Raw genomic sequence first — 22,313 nt, forward strand, 5'->3', positions numbered from 1 at the left:
GGATCGCTTCGGTTAGTGGCGTAAAATTGGCCGCAATATTGACCGATAGTGTGTTGGTGTTAAAAGTGGCCAGTTCCGGTTTCACCCCTTGCTGGCGATGTTTGATAGTGAGGAATGGTCTTTAGTGGTAATACCATGAAGTGGAGATCGCTTTTTTTCTGATTCCCTTGAGGAAAGTACTTGTACGGAAATTTGTCTAACATTTACATGGGTTGTGCAAATTATGTGAGCGTATACGGAAAAAGTAGGGTAATACATGCGAGCAAGAAAGTAAAAATCAATACTTTTGGAATGTTTAATGCTGTAAATTAGCAAAGTAAATGTTTTGGTGAGTGTAGTTTGTAACCGTCGTTATTATATTTATTGGAGTTTGAGTAAACTTATGTGCAGCATTATAAAATGAATTTTTATTTAACCTCTCTCGAAACTGTATTATTTTTACTTGACTTGATCATCATACAATCGTTTCAAAACTTTTTAGTCGTGTTTCAGTATTGTGATTTTGCAAACGCTGGTCTAACAAATTTTCGTAAATTACAATGTACGGTATGTATTCAATTACACGGTGCAATGATTTTCCAACCCTTGTTAATTGTCCGCGTGAGCCACTTGCTACATTTTTGGTAGCACGAGATGGGTAAAATTTGCATGTTGCAAACATAATCATTCGTATCCTCCTTTTTCCCTCTGGTTTTATGCTACATGCTTAATTTTTAGCTCCGTTTTTTTTTGTGGAAACCCCCTATACTGTATAACCATTTTTAATGTAATGAACTATACTTTACAAGAAAATATGCACAAACTAAAGAACTGTTGAGAAACCTTTTTCTGTGTTCATGTTTAACGTTCCGTTGAATCTGTTCATCATCACCAAAAAATAAAGTATCAAAACCATGTACAATTTTTTGGTGGAACAGATGTCGACGTGACGACAGGCAACATTTGATTGGTGAGGGAAAAAAGCGATTACGCTGAAATGGATTTAAAAACAGCCCAAATCGACTGACCCGCTCGGTTCGGTTAATGGAAATGATCCCCGCGGTTCCCGTTTGATTTTCTCTCGGGTAGTGCGAGAAAATGGATTGCACGTTAGTACGCAAATTGTTAACTACAAGTTGATTCCCTCGTCTGACGTGAAAACATGTGTTGTTTCATTTTTATTAGCTCGTTTGTGCAATTTATTGTTGTAAATCGTTTTATTCCTCTCTCTCTGTAACTCGTTGAGTTTTTCATCATGCTGTTCTTGGTATTTTTTTATATAAATTATTTTTATGTATACATATTTTGAAATTTACAAAACGATTTATTCCTTTTCTTTTCTTTTCTTTTTTGATATGGTTTCCATTATAGCGCACATTTCAATTGTATTTAATACCCTTACCATTTATCACCTAAACTATTTATGCTGCCGGCTTATGACCCCTTTATTAATCAAGAAATGTATGGTAATCCGTATTATGTGCGCAGCTTATAGCGCAGTACTCATACACACCTTTGTTTGCTTTCCATTGGCTTCTGCTCTAAGAACTTTCCCGTCGCTGCCTTGCCTTGCACCGAACCCGTTCGCTGCTGATGAATGGTGTGCGTTATTATCTGCTCGTAGCATCCTCTTGTGTTTGTAAATTACTTTTTAATTAGTTTCACTTTGTTTGCCGAACTGGTAATTTCATTTCCCCGCTAAACGTATGCCACCGCACGCAAAATTGTGCGGAAATCAGCACAAATCAGAGCCCAGCAATAGCGTCGGGCGAGCAGACGGGAAAGAGTCTCGGTCGCAGTCGGATGATCCCGGTGGTCTACCTTTCGCTTTGCTGCGCATCGGTTTCCGAATGAGCTCACCGGCAAAAAGTGGAAATTGCAATTTTGCCGTCAAATTTTCCCTTCACGCCGACTCCAAATGCTATCCCCCCCAAACGACCGTTCGATGCGCAGGCTAACGTTCGTGCCGAATGATAAGTTGGAACTGACGGAAGGGTTTTTTTTCGGATTTTACCAGCACGTCACAGCCAGCAGTATGATGAGGGAAGCTTTTCGTTTCCATCGTAAAATTTCACTACCCATTTCCCGCAGCGCGTTGCAAGCTGCGTGTGGATAGCCAAAGTTCGCTTTTATGAATCCGGTTTTGTAAAATATATTTCGATATCATTTTATGAAGCCAGGGAGCCGAAAAAAATAACACGAACCTAGTTCCAAATCCTTCGCCGGTTTCATAGTAATTGACGCGAAAATGCACTTGACCACGGCCAGCTTCCGGTTTGTGCACGGCTAGACTGGCTTGCCACTAGCATTTAGAGATAACATATGCACATGGCAGTGTGGTGTATGAGAAGAGATAATAACACACGCGGTAGGGATAATGTTCTTTCAACCGAAAACGACGGAAATGAATGGTTGAACGGACGAGCAAACTGTCGGTTGCAATGACAAGCTGGAAGTAAAGAGTAAGCTTCTGTCCATAGACTATCAGATTCGACGGGATCTCATTTGCCATTCTTCGACAAAATTTTCCCACTAATGTTATGATTCGATTGTGCGAAGCTATTGGTAAAACAATGGCTTAAATCGGACGAAAAATTAATCTTTAAGTTCATAACTTGGTTACACAATTATAATTTAATGTGTTTGTTAACAAGATAGAATTCGACAGTAGTCAATTATTTGAAAGAAACTTCATTTAATGTGAAAGTTTTTGCCTGGCGTCTGAAAGTTTGAGAGTGTCGTTGGCATAAGATCTTTATTTGCATGTGATGTTTAGTTCCTTCACACTCGAATACTTTACTCGTGAATCTTGCTTGATCGTTTTAACGGTATTTTTAAATAGTTTTTGAACACGTAAATGACTGTTTTGTAGTATATTTGTTTATTTGTTTATTTGTATAACGGACAGTCAAGGTCTCAATTAATATCCAAAACTAGTGTAAATGGAAGTAAAAAATTATAAAACTTATATAACTTATTAAGCTTATGTAAAATAGGGGTCCATTGTAAGCCGCAACTTAAAATTGTTGGCTATTTTTTATGTTTTTAGTTTGTTGATGAACCTCTCTATCATTCCGCTAGCTCGGTGTGAAGCAAAAACGACCAAAATGACCGCTACAAAACATTCAAACATGCTCAATTTGGTTCTCGAAACTGGAACAGAACAGAAAAATCTGATTTGGATTTGGATGTAGCTTAAGATTTTAATAAAATTCTTGTTTTGTTTTGAAAAAATGATCAGCTGATATTAATTCAGACGACATTAAAAATGAAAATTTTATATAGGTCAAAATGTGACCTATTTTAATTTTGATATAAAGTTATATAATATTCCTCGTACTAGGTTGTATGAAAAGGTTAGGTAAACTTTGTTTTTTTTTTTAAGATTAGATGTTTAGATTTTATCTATTTTTCTGTGCATTATTATCAGTTTATGTTTTCTTCCTTTACAATTTCTCGATCGATTTAGAGGCGAGGTGAAATATTAGCTTTGAATCTGATGTAAGATTAATATTTCTTCTCTTGGTTTTACAGTATAAATTTATTTATTTGGCCTCAAAAACAAGTTATTGAATGCTCTATTATATCATTGAGAATCATTTAATGCGATAGTTCATTTCTCGTTAATATTTTCTTGTGGAAATTTGAAAGTTTGGTTGATAAAACATTATTATTGACAATTTTTCTTTCGTGCATGAACTTTGTAATGCTCTTCCAGTTTCTATGAAAATGCAAAAGGTAATTTTTTTACTTTCGATGCTTTATGTTTATCTTTCCTGTTACTCTTATCGTCGATGCATACATATTTATTTCATTACAAAAAAACCCTTTTCATGGTTTTTGCACTACGGTGTGTGAAAAACTGCACTGTTCTGCTTTTTTCGCAAGAGAAAATGTTTATTCCGAACAAGTTGAAGCACAAGTACCACGATTCGGAAGCGGACAGTTTTCTCTCGACACGTGGCCCGTGCAGATGCAACGTGCGCGCACTTGCGAACCAATTCGGGTGAATGGGCGGGAGGGAGTGTTGTTAAAGCTACTGCTGCAGCAATGGTGGCGATGAGGCTCGTTTGCATGCAAGCAGCGCTGTGGTCATCCTAGCGACACAAGTGTTCAAACATGTGCAAAAGGGTGGAAAAACGACAAGGTAATAAATGCACGAGAGTCGGATTTTTTGTTTTGCTCCTCTACTTTTTTCATTTCGCGAAAGATTCGAGAAGTAAGAGTGGTGCATCGGAATGTGTATTCGCTACATTTCAGGAGTTAAAAAAATATATTGAATGTATGGGAGTGGTGTTTGGGTTGGGGTGTGGATGGACCGTGGGTGGTACAATATTCCTCCCGATTCCACGCTCGCCAAATGTTCCACCATGCCCCGGTCCGATCGCCACCAAACGAACGGCACGATGAAGCGATTGGCAGTAAATGAGAGCAGAGACAAAATTTGTGTAAATTATTTTCCACCACCACATCTGCCTGGTCGGGAACTTGCATGTGCATCAGCGGTCCTCCGCTTTGCCAGCCTTCTCGCCGCCTCGTCGCCCTCCCTTTTGCTTGGTTCGGAGATTTTTCTCGTGAACGATAGGAACATGTGTATACGAACACGGCGACAAATGGACCCGATGCAATATATTCATCGTAGAAATGCTGGAAGCGGAACATAATAAATTGTGCACGATGTTGCCGTTTGTACGTTCGCGTGTACCTAGAGGAAGGTGAAAATTTTCCCTGCGATAGACCGAAAGACAGACGCAACCGTGGGTGTGTGTGTGTGTGTATGTATATTACATGGGGTGGTAGCGATGGTAAAGGGCTGGATATTCTCGTAAAGCGCAACGAATGGAAACACCTGCACACAAAGTGCACAACACACTCCGGAGTTGGGTGGACGCGTTCGGTTGAGTGCAGTTGCAGCTGCAGTGCATAAAATGCGACACCAACATGACACCCCACCGTATCCACCCCATGTGATGTGCTCTGCCGTGTCGGACAGTATGCAAACTCCCTTTCTGCTGGAACATTTTCGGGTCGGTCGGGTGCATCGGGAAAATTATTCCCCAGGGGGAAGGAGCGGTTGCATACGAGCAAAGACTAAGGAAATGAAGTTTCTTTGATGTTGTCCCGCTAGCCGGTCTTAGCACGTGTTTATGGTTGTATATTTATGTGTGCTCGAGTGTTGGCGAAGAGACGGGAGCAAAGTGTAGACGCCCTCGGCTCAGCGCGGTGTTGAATTTAGGTTCCCTGAGCCGGACTATTTGCTGTGCATTTTATGCTTCCGTGCAACGGTGGGAAGCATGGTGAGGCTCAGTTTGGTGAACTTCATACGAACCGGGGCCGTTTGTTTTGCCAGTAGATTGATTATAGGTCTTAGCGTTCCGCGGTGGTTGGGTTGTCGTGCACGGGGAAAGATTTTCCTGGCGATCCAGTTTAGTTATTGATTGTATTAGAGAGTTGAAAGGAGAGAGGGTTGATTGAATACTCCATTAATATTGGCTTAGGTTTCATGATCCTAATGAACGGTTGACTAGTTTAAAAATGACTTTCAAATTATCTTTACTAAAATGTTTGAACATTTCTTTTAGAACATATTTTTGCATTGTTTTACAATTAGTGTAGGTAAAAGCGACGAGAAAAAAATATTTACAACGTTATGCTCTACTTCTGGTGCCTACATTTGTGTTATGCATATGTTTTCCTTTCACTTTTTTTTATTTTAATTTCAATCATGGTGAGCAAAGTTCTTTCACTGTTTAATTTTGAATTGATTACATTTCTCTAGAAGGCTTTTCTTACTGAACAAAAAAACTTAACATGATATTCTATGATTAGATATTCATGACAAAAAAATATACACTTCTGTTATCATGTTTGCATCGTTGCCTCCTTCAAAATCACCGTTAGTTTACTAATAAAAAATGTAAATTTTGCCAAAACACTGCATCATTTGTGCATGTTATTTAAAGGAAGTCACACACTAGAAGCACTGTGTTGGAAACGTGCCCTATTTTAGAGTGAGAACGTGATCCTGCATGAAAGTAGTCTTCGTAAGTAGATATTCTCCAGCTCGAAACGCAGCAAAGATATGGCGGAAACTGAAGGCCGGAGGGGGTGACGTTGAACAAGATTTTTGGTAAACCGACGCCGCACGCACGGTGGATTCGTTGTTCAGGTACGCCATGTGAACAGCGTGTTTGCTCGTTAGAGGTACGGCAGAAATCACTCTTCAAAATCGTGTACAACATTTTCTACCAGTTTTGAGTCGCTGGTGTTTGTTTTTGTGCAGCGTAAGAAAACATGTTGAGCGTTCCTTTTTCCTGCGTTAGAGCGAGGATGTTTTTCACCGTTGTTTTATTAGATCACAATGCTGCCAGCGAAGGCTCAACGGCGCGTTGTGAGGAGCGCAACCCAACCGGTGTACAGTTTCACATTATTTTTTTCTTCTCGAGCCTGCGGTGGCAAACATGTGTTGACTTTCTTTGCGCAGGGCTAGTAAACATTTCACTTAACCGCTTCGCAAAGCTTGCCCGAGCTTCCTGCTCAAAGCCACACGTATACTTCATGATGATGTTTTGCGCCCGGTTGTTCTCGGATAAGATTTACGCCATGTGCTTGCATGTGGTGGTTGCGGTCTGGGAAGGATCGCCGAGAACTGATTCGAATACCGAGTCACCCGCTATTCAAACAGATCTGCTCCTTCCAACATCCTACCACCGTTTGGTGGAAGCGTTGCGTTCGATCGAGACCTTGTTCAGGACATGTTTATCATTCTGCTCAGTTTGAAGCGCGTGATTTTGGTGGAAATTGTGGTTGTTTGTTATGTTCTACCGCAAAGAAGACCCAGAGGACATGAAACGTCTACTGACGGTCCAAGGGGATGCGATTATTTGACAAGTTTTGGTGATGGAACTTCGGTTAGGAATGTTGAACTAATTTGGACCAGCTCTTGATGTCGTTTATTCTTCAAAATAATTCGAGGAAATGATGCTTTCTTCAAACAACATACGGTTAAAACAATATCAGTTCAATATCCCTGATATCCTTACTTAGTCTTAATGCTTATCGACACTACTCCAGCATCAACCTGTGCCCACGTTTTTCCGACATTAAATTCTATTACCAGTTTGAACAGAATCCCACAAGCGACAGCAGATAGCAGAAAGGAGGAATTGGGTGGAATAAAATATTCAAAGCCACGCACGCCAACTCTCAACCATCTTCCATTTTGCGTATGCCAAACTGTCTGTCGAACCCCGGTCACGGCGTTCGCTTCAAGCATCTACATCCATATGCATACAAATACTCTACCACCATGGTCGCCGCCATGCCTTTGATGTGTGTCTTCAAATTATGCTACATCATAAAATATTGATTGCGCAACAGCGAGACAACGGAGCGCGTTTTCCTCTTCCTTGCATCGCTCGACGAGCGGAACATTCCTTAGCTGGATGGAAACCAAACTGTTTGAGTGGATCCTCCGATGGTTTATGCTTTAAAGGGCACAATCTCTCACCCTCCCCCTCTCTCTTTGTTTCCCTATGGAATTGGTTCGCTTTAAGTGTAGCAACATCGCGGTATTGGATCGTGGTGGATGTAAAACCGCGGCGTAGGCAAATTGCACAATATGACCCACGAACCGATGCGCCTGCAATTATGCATTTTCAATGAAGCACTTAATTGGAGAAATGATAAACTGCTTTACCACTTGCGGTTGATTCGATAAATTATGTCGCAATTGTTGTAGCGTTTGTAGCTTTCCATGTACAATATGTTGTAGCTTTGTTTCTTGAAATTACTTTAAATCGTGTATTCAAATAGTTTATTTAAAAGAGCTTAGCAATAAAACCATCAGGTTATTGTGAAATAAAAACAATTAAAATGTTCCGGCAGAATATTTGAATTGAAAATAAAAATAAGTTAAAATAATTCTTTCGGAATTAAAAACATTATTGATATGATCATTTAACACCAATTATATTTTTTATATTAGATATATCAGTAGTAGGTGCACTACTTTTTTTATACATTTCAATATATAAACGAGAAATATTCGTGTAGTAGCTCACAAAATAAATCGTATGTCCTATCCGGATTAATATTTTGACATGAAACTTGCCAGAGAAGTCAAAAACACTACTAAAAAAATAACAATTTGCCAATTCTTTTAACGCGCACAGTTTGAGTACTAATGTCATCTAACGTAGTAGTATGATTTTGTAATCAATCTCCTAGCTGTAAATTGCCGAATCAGACACTTAATTTTTTATCATACGGTCCGATTTTTCTTTATAGTTAAGGCAAAGTATGTTTGTTTCATGTTCCACTCATCAGTTCTAGCTGAAAAAGCAAAATCGAAAAGTTTGCAACATGTTGTGAATATTTTATGTCACCTGCGATCGCAACGCAGTCAGAGTGCGGTTCTGGGCTTCCTCGCTTTCCCAGGCAACGTTGGTTTATTATTGGCCCGGTACGCTAGGCGGGGCTAGATAAAATCGAAATATGTCCAACTCCGAACCCCCTTTCCTTCCTGCGACATTCGGAAAAATGTTTGCACACCTACGTACCGTCCCCCAGATCCTTGCAGCGAGAGTGAAATGTATCACTGGAGTGTGAAAATTGGCACCCCATAAACACACGAGCACAGCTTTTGCGTGTTTTCCATGTGTTTCCCCGGCGATAAAAGGTCATTGACAGCCAGAGGTCGGTCCAGCTCAGGCGAATGCTCGGCAATGAATTCCCCAGTGTTACGTGTGGCAGGACTTTGCATGCAAATGAGTCATGGAGAGAGTTTCATTTATGCAAACATTATGGTTAGAGTGGAGGTCCGGAGTTCGGCAAGCATGCCGGGTTTGTTTTATGTTGCTTGATCAGTGTCAATAACGCTGCCAGTGTCGAGCCCCTTTCGTTCTAGGTGGGACGAATGCCCTCCCGGTTTTTGCATGTCCACCGCTGGATGGGGTATTGCAAATGGAAAATTATATTGACCTCTGGAGAGTTCGCTTTGAAAGCTTTTCCGATATGCCGGCTGAGTTTGATTGATTGATTTAGCGAGTGATTGAAGAGTGCGGTTCAGCCATTCCGGTTTGCTTAAGCAGTGGTTTCAATAATGTCGTTATTGGTTTAAGGTATTATTGTAAAGGTGCACTTTGTTCGGTAAACATCTATCGAAATGGAATCAATCAATACGGACAGCATGATAGAAAGGATCGAACCTCACTCAGTAGAGTGCTTTTCTGATATCGTATCGATCTTTTGCCCTGTTGAAACAGTCTTGGAAGTTTTAAATTTCGGAATTCAATCAAACCAATTTGAAGTGAAATTTTCCATGAGAAACTTTAGTTCAGGCGTGGCCCCAATGCATGCATAGCTCTATGATTTTGTAATGGTAATTTCGGGGTCTTAACTATTGCAATTCCAGCCGCTTTTTCCCATAAATCTCCATCCTCCTGTCAAACAAGTTCTTTTTTAATTTGATCAACTACCGGAACTTAAATGTTGAAAAACGTTTGAAACAAGCAAAAAAAAAAAAATTTCAACCAGCAACGACGCAACCACAAGGATTTCCTTTCTCTTTTCATTGGTGACGCTATGTTATTGTCTGGCATTTTGCTTCACGATCATCTTCCAAAATTCACCCAACTTTCGCACGGCGACACTGGGCGTGCCCGGTTCGATTGGTTCGAGCTTACGGGAAAGTTCGTGTGTGCGCTTGAATTATTCATGACAGCCCGACGATCGGCTTTGTGTGTTGGTAGACCAACTAAGAAAAAAAAAAACACTCTCCTTCCTGTTTTTAGTAGCTAGAAGCGTAAAAATGAAAATGGCATGGCGCAAAACGAAAAATGTCCGCCTTGTGGTACAGAGAAGAACAGAAAGCAAAGGGCAGACGAGCTTTCGTAAAAAATGCCAAAGATACGGAAAGATAAAAATCTCGCCTTGTGCATTCAATCTCTCCGCTTATTTTTTCCCGTTTGGGTGCGATCGGTGGTTAAACTAATAGTTTTTGACAAGCTCCCTAGCCGTACGGTTGAAGGGACTGGCTTTTGTTTTTCTCGAAAGTCGTTATTGCATAGAGTTTCCATCGTGCACTACTGGTTTCCAAAGAATGCGAAAAGCGTATATTTTATTGGATTAGTATCGCTTGGTTGCGATTTTTCATCAAAGCCACGTTCATGTTTCTTTTGGACGTTCCTTTGTTTTCTCTTTTCAACTGAGTGATGTTAAAAAAAAATTGTATGGCATTCTTTTCGTGTTTTTGTGTTATTTAAAAACAGAAGAAAAAATTAACATTGTAGTCCTCTCCGTTTCCCGCCCATCCATCAAACACCATTATAATACGTGTCGCTCGTCCAATGAAGCTGTCAATAATAATTTTCATTCCCGGCGGAATTTTCCCCGGACACTTACCGTGCCGGTCGAGAGTATCTTTTTGGCTGCTTTCTGTCCTGCATTTGACGGCCAGGAATCGTTGGATGCCATCGGCTCACCGCACATTCCTCAACGTTATTGGATAGCCAATGAAGTGACAAGCGGGTGTCAACTCGTTTTCCCACCGGCCGCAAAAGGATCGCAAGTATCATCCTTCTGCAGGAACAGGCCGCAGTTTGTCATCATCTGTTCAGTCGATAAAATGTGTACCGCTCGGGGTTGTTCCTCGATATATCGTGCCTTAATGCGATTTTAATGTCAAAAATATTTATAATAAAGCTGTCGGAAACCGATCTGGAGAGATGCAACGTTGACATTGTGTGGTTAGAAACATACATAGATTTAATTTTATGCCAACGAATAACTTTGGCTAGAAAATGCATCGAATATATCATGAAAATTATTAGTTTTGGTGGTGTTGGTTTGTACTGCTTTTTCATTAATAAAAATTTTTGTTGTGAAGACACCACGAACGAAAATGATTATTTAAAGAGCAGAACATCACTTTAAGCGGAAAACTCATTTTTCCTCGTGTCAAATCCATCTGGAGGAAATCCAACGTCTCGCTTCACCGTTTCCGCCTCCCTGCCGGGTATTCGTTTCAGGGAACTGAGTTGAAAAACTTTTCTAATTTCACAAGTGAAAACCCGTCGAGTGACAATTGAAAAGTTTTCCCACCCGAGTACTGTTGCTGGTGTGAATGGAAAGGAAAGAAACGGTGAAATGAAACATCCATCGAAAGATGAGAATTGTTTTTCGGGCTACAAACAAAAATAAAAATGAGCCAAAATGTTGCGAACAATATTTTGGAAGCCATTTTCGTTTTTGCCTTCCGTTTGGCAACGTATATTTTTCGCACAAATTCATCTGAAAAGCAAGCCTATTTGGCTCTTTACCCTAATAAAAAAATTCACTGAATAACCTTGTATAAATTAGAACAAAAAGACATTTAAAGAATAAATCTTCAAATTTACCACCAGGGGTCGGCATTCGTTTCCTGCAAGGGGCCAGATGCTGAAATGGAGTCCGCAAACGCGGGCCAGATACTTAAAACGATACTTTAATGTTTTGAAAGTGATTTTACACCATTTTTGGAGGATTAATTTTTTTACTAGGAAAATAACATAAACATTTGGAAAAATTTATAAATTATTTTATTATTAAAAAAAATCATCTGGCGGGTCGAACTTTTCAGACCCCTACTCGACTTGATTTATGTGGGATGAACCTCTGTTCATAATATTTTGTATTATGTTTCAAGGGTAAGTTCGGTTTTATGCTCTCTGAATAAGTCAGCTATTTGATTCCGGTAATGAACCCGGAAAATTAATTGGGAGCTTGTCAGCTCGCAGTAAATTGGTCTTGGCGATATCTTCATTCTTTGAAATATTAGAAATTGAGAGAGGTTGTAAAATGAGCTAAGTATAGGAAATTTACGGGCCTCATTCAAATTACAATGCAAGAATGTCTCTAAGATAGACACCCTACCATTACTGAATGCTGGAAAAACGATGATGTTTCCTCGTAAGTAATTATAAAATTTATTTGCTTCGGAGATAAATAATAGACACTTGTTACCGTACTGAAATCACCATGTGCCATAAAACATCCTGTTTCTTGTGTGTGGTGTTTATAAAATGTGCCTTCGTCTTAGATTATGCTTCACCGCGAATATAAAACTGGCGATCCGATTAAAACCCATAAGTATCGAGTGATGAAGATGTTCTCCGCGTAAGAATACGATCAACCCGGTGAGAGCGACGTTGTTTTAAGAGCATCAAGAGCATCGGCGGCAGTCGACAGCGCCAAAGCAAGTGCGTCGGGTTTATGGTACATTCTAATGACGGCGTGTCACATCGAGGGCATGTGGTAAGAATTTATGCTTGCACAGCATATCATCTTCCGGCTGTGCTGTAATGCAAACCACATTAAAACGGCAGAAGGAAGCTGCAAACAGCATGTTTGTTTCTGTATATGTGGTTTACTATGTAGTCTTCCCCATCATACATACACTAAATTTATCTCCTGTACCGGTGCAGAAAAAATGCAGGAAAAGATGAAAACAATTAACTTCCACCATCTTGAGCTAATGGTTTTACGCTCATTTTCCTTCGTGCTCGCATTTATTCCGGTAGGGGGAAATGTTCATGTTCACTATAGGTTTTCTGAACATCGTTCTTGGTAGGTTTTTTCTGTGTCAGCTTCAAATTTAAGCCCCACAGCAATGTACCTATCAGATGTGGTTTTCTCTGACGCATACCGTTTTTCGCCTTTTTTCGGTAGCTTAACGCCGTGTGGAAGAGATCTCACGAGATAAGTTAACAGCGGTTTTGTATCTTCATCAAACGTCAACGAAACATGCCGTGCTGTGTGAACGTTTTCGGAGGTTATACGGAGTTGAATATTTTGGCATTTTCAAACCTCGCTAGGGAAAATCATCTTGATTCATTTTTCAAATTTTGTAACGCTACTTTTACAATGCGTGGGAATTTATTACCGTCACCAGTTGGTTTGGTTTAAAAAAGAATTTAACCTACATCACATTTATGAAAGATATGGTTTAAGAAGATGCCACAGTACCATTCCATGCAACAATAAATAAATATTGTAAGCTGTTTTGGAACGTTGTAGAAATTTCAACTGGACTGCTGTCATTACGCAATCCTGCGTTTTTCAGTGCTTCAGAAAAACCCTCGACCGACTCAAAATGATTGATGGTAGACTCTCTTTTCGGCAACAAATTCATCCTTCCCGTCTGGCGAAATGGAAAACTTCCTTTTCTTTTCCTTCGGAATACCGATTATCTTCATCTTCCCTTCTCGCCCTTTTGTAAGTTAGCGAATGGTGCAGAGATCTAGGATCGATTTAGGAAAATCCTACCTCCCTTCCTTTCCTTACCAAGGACAACGTAGGCGAGAGCGGTGGACAAACATTTTCATTCACGTAGGCTGCATTTTCCTTCCCCCATCGATTTCTGCGTAAGGCTTGCTGGCACAATTGTGGGAAGGTTGGAATGCCGGGAAAGGGTCGGAACAGCCAGTAGCACATTGAAAACATCCAATGAAAATTGTGTAATAAATGGTTTTATCTCCTGTCGTGAAGTCGTGTCGGGCGGTGAAATGGGATCGATGAGGGGCAACTTTTGGCAATCTGGTAAGGATCCTTTGTGGGGGAGGGAGAGGAGAATATCCCACACGGTTTCTCGTAAGAGTCAACGACAACAAGCGTTACAAGCTAGGAAAAGTTGATTTTCTTTCCTCAGCCGCTGGTTTATGGGAGCGGAATTCCAGTCACCCTCCGAACGAACGAACGAACGTTTTCCGTCCCCCATCTTTTCGGTGAATGGATGGATCTTTCCCTCGCGAAGAGACGAATGGAATAGGGGGGTTAAACCCCATGAAGAGATTTTCACTACCCTTCATTAAATGATAATCCGCGCTCATCATCGCGGTGCCATTTTTCTTTTCCTATTTCCTACAACGCTCTCGTCTGCAGGCGCTCCGCGGGGTATGCATGTTTTATGGGGGGGGGGAATATGCCCGTACGTTCGCATTTTCGGGAAACCCTGATCTTTTACACTACGAACAACACCTCCAAGAGCATGATTGAGAAAACGAAAATGGAAATCGTTTCATTTCGACCGATTTAAATCGATGAAAATGTATCCAATGAAATGTTTTCCCTTCCTCATTGCCAAGCTTATTCAACCTTCGTCGATACTGTCAGCGAAGCGATTAGTGAATGCAAATAATTGTTTATCCTCCCAAGGAAAAAAGGATCCCGCTGGTTCCATTGTTTTTCCTTAAAGCATTGCAATGCTTGCACTGTTTAAAATTTCCAATCAATATTTACATATTCTGTTTATTGTAAGGGGAAGCTGTTTGAAACTTTGCCTTTGTCTGAGTGGGAGTTTCATCTCTTTTGTTTGCTTTTGTGTGAAATCTTAGAAAATGATTGGAATTAGGAGAGCTTTAAGTTTCTTTTGATTGAAATTTATTTGAGTTTCAATGTATTCTTTTATTTGTATCATTTTAATGTTGTTGTTTTAAAGGCACGCATCTGGTAAATCGCATTTCACTAAACCCTCGAAAGTCATGGACCGGTGCCAGATTTATTATAGATGGTTGTGGGTGTTTGAAAGACCCTTCTCGACCACACCAGTTACCACGGAGGGCACATAACCACCCCCGGGGGGTGATTAGTGAGGGATGATAATTATCATAAAAGAGTCATTTTTCAACCTCCAGAGAGCCACATAGCTTCGGCTGTAGGTGTTGAAATGAATCGTCTTCCTCCCGCTCGGAAACCGATCGGAAGGATTTAAAAAAGGACCCTTGACCGGTCGACGCCAATTGCGTCACGCTATCCCTGCTCCCAACCGACAAGGATGAGGCTTTGGTTTCCCTCTCTCGAGTCAACTCTGATGGGGGTTGAGGTTGGGATGCAGGAAAAAGGATTAAAAGTCACCGAGGCACTCTCCATTTTCTAGCCTTGCCGCTTTCATCCAGGGGGGCAATGTTTTCGCAGGCTGGCAGGCTTAGAGCAAACTGGCAAATGAAAAATGATCCCAATGATCCACGTGACGCATTTATCATGTTTGATTTACTTCGCTTGGAGGTTGCCGTTTCGCTTTCGGTTTCCTGTTGTCCAGTTGTTTAATGGTTGTCCTTTATCTTGCGGACATTTTATCTTCACCAAATGCGACGAGCGAATCCCTTCCCGCAGCTTTACAGTTCCGGTCGTCCTTTTTTCCTTTCAAATATCGTTTTAATACATAGCCTGAAGAGGCGGCCTGTTTTCGTTGCATGTATTTTAAAGCTTAAAATTAATGTGAATATATTGCTTGTGGTATTCGAGCTAAAGTATTATGCCGTGTACTTCTGAAATCTGATCAAATGTAGCCTTACATACTTCTTATTCTCGGTTTTCCATCCGTTCTCAAATGATTGTTTTCTTTCGTCGTAAAATAATGGTTATTTGGTATCGTTCGTGTGGAAATATAGTAATTTCCATATCACGTTGCTCGTACACGAGTTCTTAACTAAATATGTATCTAGAGCAAAAACAAAACAACAATGGAAGGTTTCGATTTGCAAAGCAGTTTGAATTATTCATGAATACCACGTTATCCATTGCCCATAGCTACTTTAAGATGGATGAAAAGTGTACTGTTACGAACTTTTTTTTATAACATTGGTAATTGCTGTAAAAATAAATGTCCAAAGTAATAAGTAATACATAATTTTGAAGCAGCAAAAAAGACGTTACACGACCATTACCCTGCAGCACCGTCATCATCACCATCCCCAGCGGTTACTTCCCAAAAACAATTGTACAAACTCATCCGGAAGCATCTGAGAGTCGAGTCGTTCAACGTTCAAATCGTCCGTTCCCCTCTGTGAAAACTGAGTTCCACCACATGCTCCGACGATGATCTTTTCCCACGTTGCCGGGGTAGGGAAACCTTCCTGCTTTACCGTCGAATCATGTAGCGCGTGTTTTTGGCGACATTTATTCCATCACTCCACTTCCCGCCCTCGTTTATGAGGCTGCAACATTATGGGAAGTTTTTATTTTTATAACACGCGTACTGAGCAACGTCTAATGGGCCCATCGTATGCTACCATTTGCAAACACCGCTCGATCGAGAGGGTGTGAGTGCTTTCCATTTCTTCGCGGCTTCGATGGAAAATTGCCGTCACTCGTTGAACGATTTTCTCGAACCACTATCAATTCGGTTTCGTTTGCTAGGGATGAGCGGAAAGTTGTGTGTTGCGCTGGCTCTTCCCGTGTGTTGAAAGGGGGAAAAGGGTTTCCGTGTACATCCGTGAATGCTCCTCGGGGTCATATATTCGACCCTCATCCGTGCGCGATATAAAATTCCTCGAACGATTGATAACAATCATAGCCCTTTCCTTCATTGTGAATCATTTTTGTCGTTTTTGTATTTGTATCTACGTGAAACGTGAAAATTCAACCTTCTGTAAGAACTAAACATGGTAAACATCATTTGTGGCACTGGTGGGTCATAATTGTAACTTCTGATTGAATGGATTAATCGATACTTGTTCTGGATTTAGCTCGGAGTTTTCCCTTATAGCTTCAGTTAAGCCCTATGCTGCTGTTTTCCATTGATTTTACCTGGATATACGTTCCTAACTCGCTCAGAAAATCTCTCTTCCGTAGTCAGCTCGTTTCAACACATACTTTCACAAAGGTACGCCGATTTCATTTAAATCCATTTCCAAACATCACGGCCACTTCTGTTGCCACATGTGCCTGGGAATTGGCGGTGGCCTGCTAGTATTTGCATATTTAACTAGTACTACCGATCTTTATCTGCTTGCCAACACGCCCTCAAACGCGCTTCCTAGACCCTTGTAGAGCTGGTTGGTGGTTTTGCCAGGAAGAGCAATGGTGTGTTGGGAGCATTTAAATACGTTTCGTTACTCCTGAGGCAGATAAACGCTTTTTTGTTTCGTTCATTCATTATCGCTTATCTTGGTTTCAACTTCGCCCCTCGCCGGTGGCTCAAAGTTTCCGAAAACCCCGCACGTTGTATCTTCTGTGCTTTTTTTTTGCACTTCACGACGTTCGCGGCTACTTTGTTTACCTTGAATGAATTTCCACCTGCTCAAGGCGGGCGGTGCTAAATGTAAAGAGATGGTTTTGTGCAAGAAAGTAAAAAAACACACACATCCTTAGTGGCTGCAGCGGTAAATGGCGGAGGTGTACTGCTCCAAACAGCAAATGGTTCAGCTTGTTGTCTGTTTGTTTTCAAAAGGCATAATTATCAGGTAATTAAAATTTTATCGCACACTCTCCTCTCCTGCAGCGTCCCGCAGGGTGGCTGTTTACAAGTGCCTGAAAGAGCACTTTCAAATCTAAAGCAACGTAAGGTTTAGTGGGGAAAAGGAAGGCGGGGGAGGTGTGTAATCGTTAAGTACATAAATTAGCATACATACACTAATTTGAAGATCTAAGATGATACCGAACTCCGAATTCGAAGTTAGGTTCTTGTAGCAAATTAAACGATAGCTTCAGTTTCTTCGTTCAGTTTCATGATTATGCAATTAAATAATTTGTGTTCGTGCAAACGTTGTACTGTTTTTTAGTTTACAATAGTTTTCGGAAGTACTTAATTTGAATTTCTTGTCTCTAAAACTACTCGCGATGGTCATTTAAACATTGCAGAGGTTGAATGAACAAAATACAGACTAAAATATCAATAACAATCATGACATAATAACAAAACTAATTATGTCGAATCTGTTTTTTCCGAACAATATCTGTTCGTTTAAAAATGTATCCATACGGAACAAAGGGATACTTACATGTAGTGTAACTAAATAATTATTTTTATATTTATTTTTAAATCAACGTATATCGAATTATTTTAAAACAAGTACTGAAAGTAGTCAGTATAAAAACAGTATTAAGCCAAAACATAAATTCGTATGCTCTTTATTATAGTTCTGATCCTTCTTTTGCTTTTTTTGTGACGCACCTTTAGATCCTTGCTAAAACCGTACCCGCAATGATTCACTGTAGTTCGATGTGTTTTTCCACTCGCTTTGTAAAGCTGTATATTTGCGGTTACAAATGACGGAAAAAAAATCCACAACCACTGCTTGGGATAGACGGCGGCTGTGTTTGCGGCTCTAAATTGAACTCGCTTTGCCCGAGTTGGTGATGGTTTTTGTACATCCTATACGCGGTACGGAAGTTCGCGACGACCCTCCCTTGTGACATGTGTGACGTAGTGGTCATGTAACAGAGAACAGATTCTCGACCGCGCTCGGGCCCTTTCCAGAGGTTGTGCCCCATTCTTTTCGGTTGATTGGCAAATTTATGCTAAAACCACCTGTGCGCGCACCAGGGGTTGTTATGTTTCACCCAGGGAACGGTGGGCCGATGCTGATCGTTCGGCGTTGAAGTTGGTGTGAGCCCCGCTCCGAGCATTCACTGTGGTTCATTTGTGGCGCACTTTTATGCTTGGGGCAACGGCATCGTGCTGCGGTGTCTGCGTTGCACCGTTCTGCAACCCGCTGGTGTCTAGCATAAATTTGAATTGAATCAATTTACGATCACCTGCTGTTGCTGCTTGTTGATTGGGGGCGATGCCGATGGTGGGCCCCTGTTTAGCCGATGGTCGACGCCCAACGGTGGGGTTGTATTCCAGCTCCAGCCTGTAGGTACCTATGCAGGCGTTGCAGACAATTGTGTCGTTTCCGGTGGCGCATAAATCCATTTAGTTCCCGGCTCGCTTGTCCGCGCGCCATGATGGCTCAACGCAACGCAACATTTGAGCGCGCTTGAACACTAAACTGAAAAAGAATCCCTACCACTCCTGACTGGGGTCGCCGTTGCGTCTAATCCGCTGTAAAATTTATTAGAAGCATGTCCTGCAAAATTGATTTATTAATTTCTCGTACCATCCGACGCCGATGACTCCATCGACGGCCATTGAAGAGCCAGGCTCCTCCCCCGTGGGGATGGTTTTAGAAATGAGCACTTTCGGATGAATTTGCACTTCCATCTCCCCGAATGCCCTCGGAAGGGTAAGCAAAGACTCACTCCATGGCAATGTGAGTCGTGATGGATCTCCAGAAACCACACACTTCGTCGTCCGCATGGCAGGAACGTGCGTGTGGTGTTGGAATATCGGTATCGTTGTGCAATATTCGGTTTGAGAGTTGATTAAACTCACGGATGGATTGGTCGATTTCCCCGAAGTCGGATTATCTCGTTGTACAAGGTTCACGAGTGGAAAGTTCACCCAATGCTAGGAGAGAGACTTGCCGCACGGTGGTGAAACTTGTGGATTGTGGTTTTGGAGTGGAAATTAGTAATTTCCATCGTGATGGCATCACGCGACATTGCACCCTGCGAGGGATTATCTCCGGATCGACACCGCGCCTACAAAGTCAGGTTCGGTTTGGATTTGTTTCGCGGGCCAGAACAGGCCGTTTCATTGGAGCTTGGTAATTAAAACGTCAAATTTGATCGTTGTTGTATGGATGGGTTCTCGGAGCGCTCAGGATAAGTTATAGGGTAATCTGTTGAAGCAGGATTATTTGTTGCCGAGAGATAGATCAACCGGTTGATTTCGTTCATTAATTATCCAACAAACAGAGCTTAGTGGTTTAGATTTTATGTTTAGTTAGAAACAGTTAGCGGACAAAGCGATAAAAAATTCTTTTGACTTTGCACTAATTTTATTTGTTCCTCTGAGTTTACCTACGTGTACATGAGTAACTGTTATTATAGGGCCATTTAATGCACTAAACAAAACTCATCTTTATTATTTTATTCAAACGAATTTCTGCGCTTTAATTTTCTTTCTACTGAAGTGGTGAAATCGTTGCCTTCGGACATATATTTAACATCATTACCAATAAAATGCTAAATTGACCAAGTGCATTTGTGTCGTACCAATAATCAGCTTTGGTAAACGCGATGAGTGCAAATTGACGCTTGTGAACGAAAGCAGATGAGAGACAGTGGCGTCAAGTGTTCTACTTTCCTGCCGGCAGAGGCACATGTTTCATTCGACCCTAGAACCGATGCGATATTGCAACTGTATCGTTGCAGGAGCAACTTTTAATGGAATTTTAATTGTGCTGAAATGGCTTTTCGCTCTTCAGTGGAAATTGTGCATGCAGTTCCATCGGGAGAATAAACACACTGCACTTCATTTTTCCATCCGAGGAAACGAGTCCCTTTAATTGCGGATCGCAAACATGCGCTAATTGGCGGGTGTTGAAAAATGTTTCTCCATGGTTGTGCAACTTTATTTGAGAAAACGTAAAAATTAATAGCATCCAGCAACAAAAGAAAGTTCCAACTGGTGCTTTCAGCTTGTTATCGTTAAACTGTAATTTTTCAGTCTCAAGACTCAACTGTAAAAAAAATCTCAAAAGATAAAAATCTTCATTCTAATACACCCGTGTACATCATTTAACATACTCAATTTTCCATGTTTAATTGTATTACACAAATATTGGAAGTCAGTTTAGGAATATTATGGATTACATATATAATACTAAGTACATTTTTTTATCTTTTTTGTATGTAAGTGTTTCTTACTTCTGTCCTAAAACATGGCATACATATTGTATGAGTAATGATTAAATTTTTCTTTATTTTGCATTTTAACTTTATCCTTTTTTTGTATAAAGATAAATGTTCACTATTTTTGCTGCTATACCATCAATCGGATTACATAAATCCATTTCAGTTACCCGGGATTAGAATCGATATTATCTTGTATGTTCAAGAGTTCGGGTGGGTTTCGCTGGTGATCTTTTTCTCAATTGCACGGTCGAAGATTTTGGTCTCTGGAACCATTAGAATTCAAACGCAATATTCCCCGCGGGCAAATAAAATGCTTCATTGCCAATTATTGCGACTGAAGGCGGGATCGGAAGAAGAAAATCGGTCTGGGTTAAAGAAGTTTTCATCCTCAAAGTGACAGTATGGGTTGGCAAAACTTTTCCCGCCCCTTTCGCGGGAATGGTTTACCATAATTCAATTATTACTTTCGTCTAAGAATATTTGCCCATCTAAATGGGCTTGTTTGAAAGTCTGCGGGGTGAAGGTTGATGCAAGTTTAGCAAAGTTACAAAATGATTCTATATTCTATCTACCGTGATATTCGCTCGTCCGCGTGGTGTTGAGCTTCGAATTTTAAAATTTAAATAAAGCGGATATCTACCATGCAGTGGAAGCGAGTATAAGTGATGAAAGCTTGGCATGAGTACCCATGTTGCGTCAAATATTGTGTTTTACTAAAGGAAAACACGAAACCGGTACACTAACCTTACTTGGCTCAATTTAGCACGTTTCAACGCCATGTCGGAAACGGTATTATCACGGTTCGAGCGCGTTGGTTTTACACCACATGAAACCACTTGCGACACTTGTTTTTTTTGCATGTAACAACCCGTCTTGAAAACGCTGAAATATTACCGTTGAAAGTGTTACGAAAGAAAAACGGCACACGCGCGTTTAATACCGCACGCAAAGCTCCCTAGAATCGTCAACGCTTACAGTTACCCTTGCACGCACGCACACGCCACCAAGATTCCGTGCCTCCGCCCCACTCAAGGACACGACTGAAGACGACGGAGACCTTAGATTTTATTTCCTTCCGGCTGTCATAAACAGTGAATAACAATGAACAAACCCCCCTCTGCATGTGGAAGGAGCAGCGATGTCGCTTGCAATAAACCACATTACTTGAGTTCTTATGTTAAATTAGCATAATAGTAATAGCGACCCTCGTGAGCGAAGGGAAAACGCTCACCCCGACCGAATCAGCGTTTCACTTTCACGTCCAGGATGTACAGTAGTTCCCATGGAAATCGTCCTAACAGGAATGACACAAGTATCGACTGCCGTTGACAAAAGTCTTGGCTCCCGTTGAGATGAGGTTGCTAAAGTTCTCCCCTTCTAAAACGCGCCCCGTTTCAATTTTAGATCCCGGGCTGGTTTTTGTCTTGCGATGACACCACGATGGTGAAATACTTGCGCGACGTGTGGGAAATCTTTTGCATGGTGGGATTCAACCTTTTCGCCACCCAGAAGCTTTGGCTTTGTATGAACGGAAGCGACCTAGCGCCATAATACCGTAATGACTTGTTTTCGCTTTCCCTGCCATTATAAGGCGTTCCGCGTGCGTGATCTTCTGGGAGCTTTGTGTCACAATATAACCCTGGGAGGAATTCTCTTGTGCGTCTGGTGTGTTCTTCCACGAAGCGCGACTCAGTATGCTCTCTTTCTCGAAACAACACACTCTTCGCGAAAAGGAAGCCACTTGATTACAACATTAATGGGGCGTTTTTTCCGCTTGGTGTAGTGTGCCATTTTAGAGTTCCGAGACCGTCCTCCCGTTGCTAGACGAGAGA

The 22,313-nt window shown here is 41.1% G+C and overlaps 1 protein-coding gene across 1 annotated transcript in view; it reads left to right on the top strand.

Moving 5' to 3' along the window:
• Nucleotides 1–22,313, top strand: part of LOC131294545 (cyclin-dependent kinase 14) — a 123,118-nt gene that overhangs the window by 40,544 nt on the left and 60,261 nt on the right. The gene's annotated exons all lie outside the window — the stretch shown is intronic.

Source organism: Anopheles ziemanni, chromosome 2 (genome assembly GCF_943734765.1).
Source record: "Anopheles ziemanni chromosome 2, idAnoZiCoDA_A2_x.2, whole genome shotgun sequence".
Taxonomy (NCBI): Eukaryota; Metazoa; Arthropoda; class Insecta; order Diptera; family Culicidae; genus Anopheles; species Anopheles ziemanni.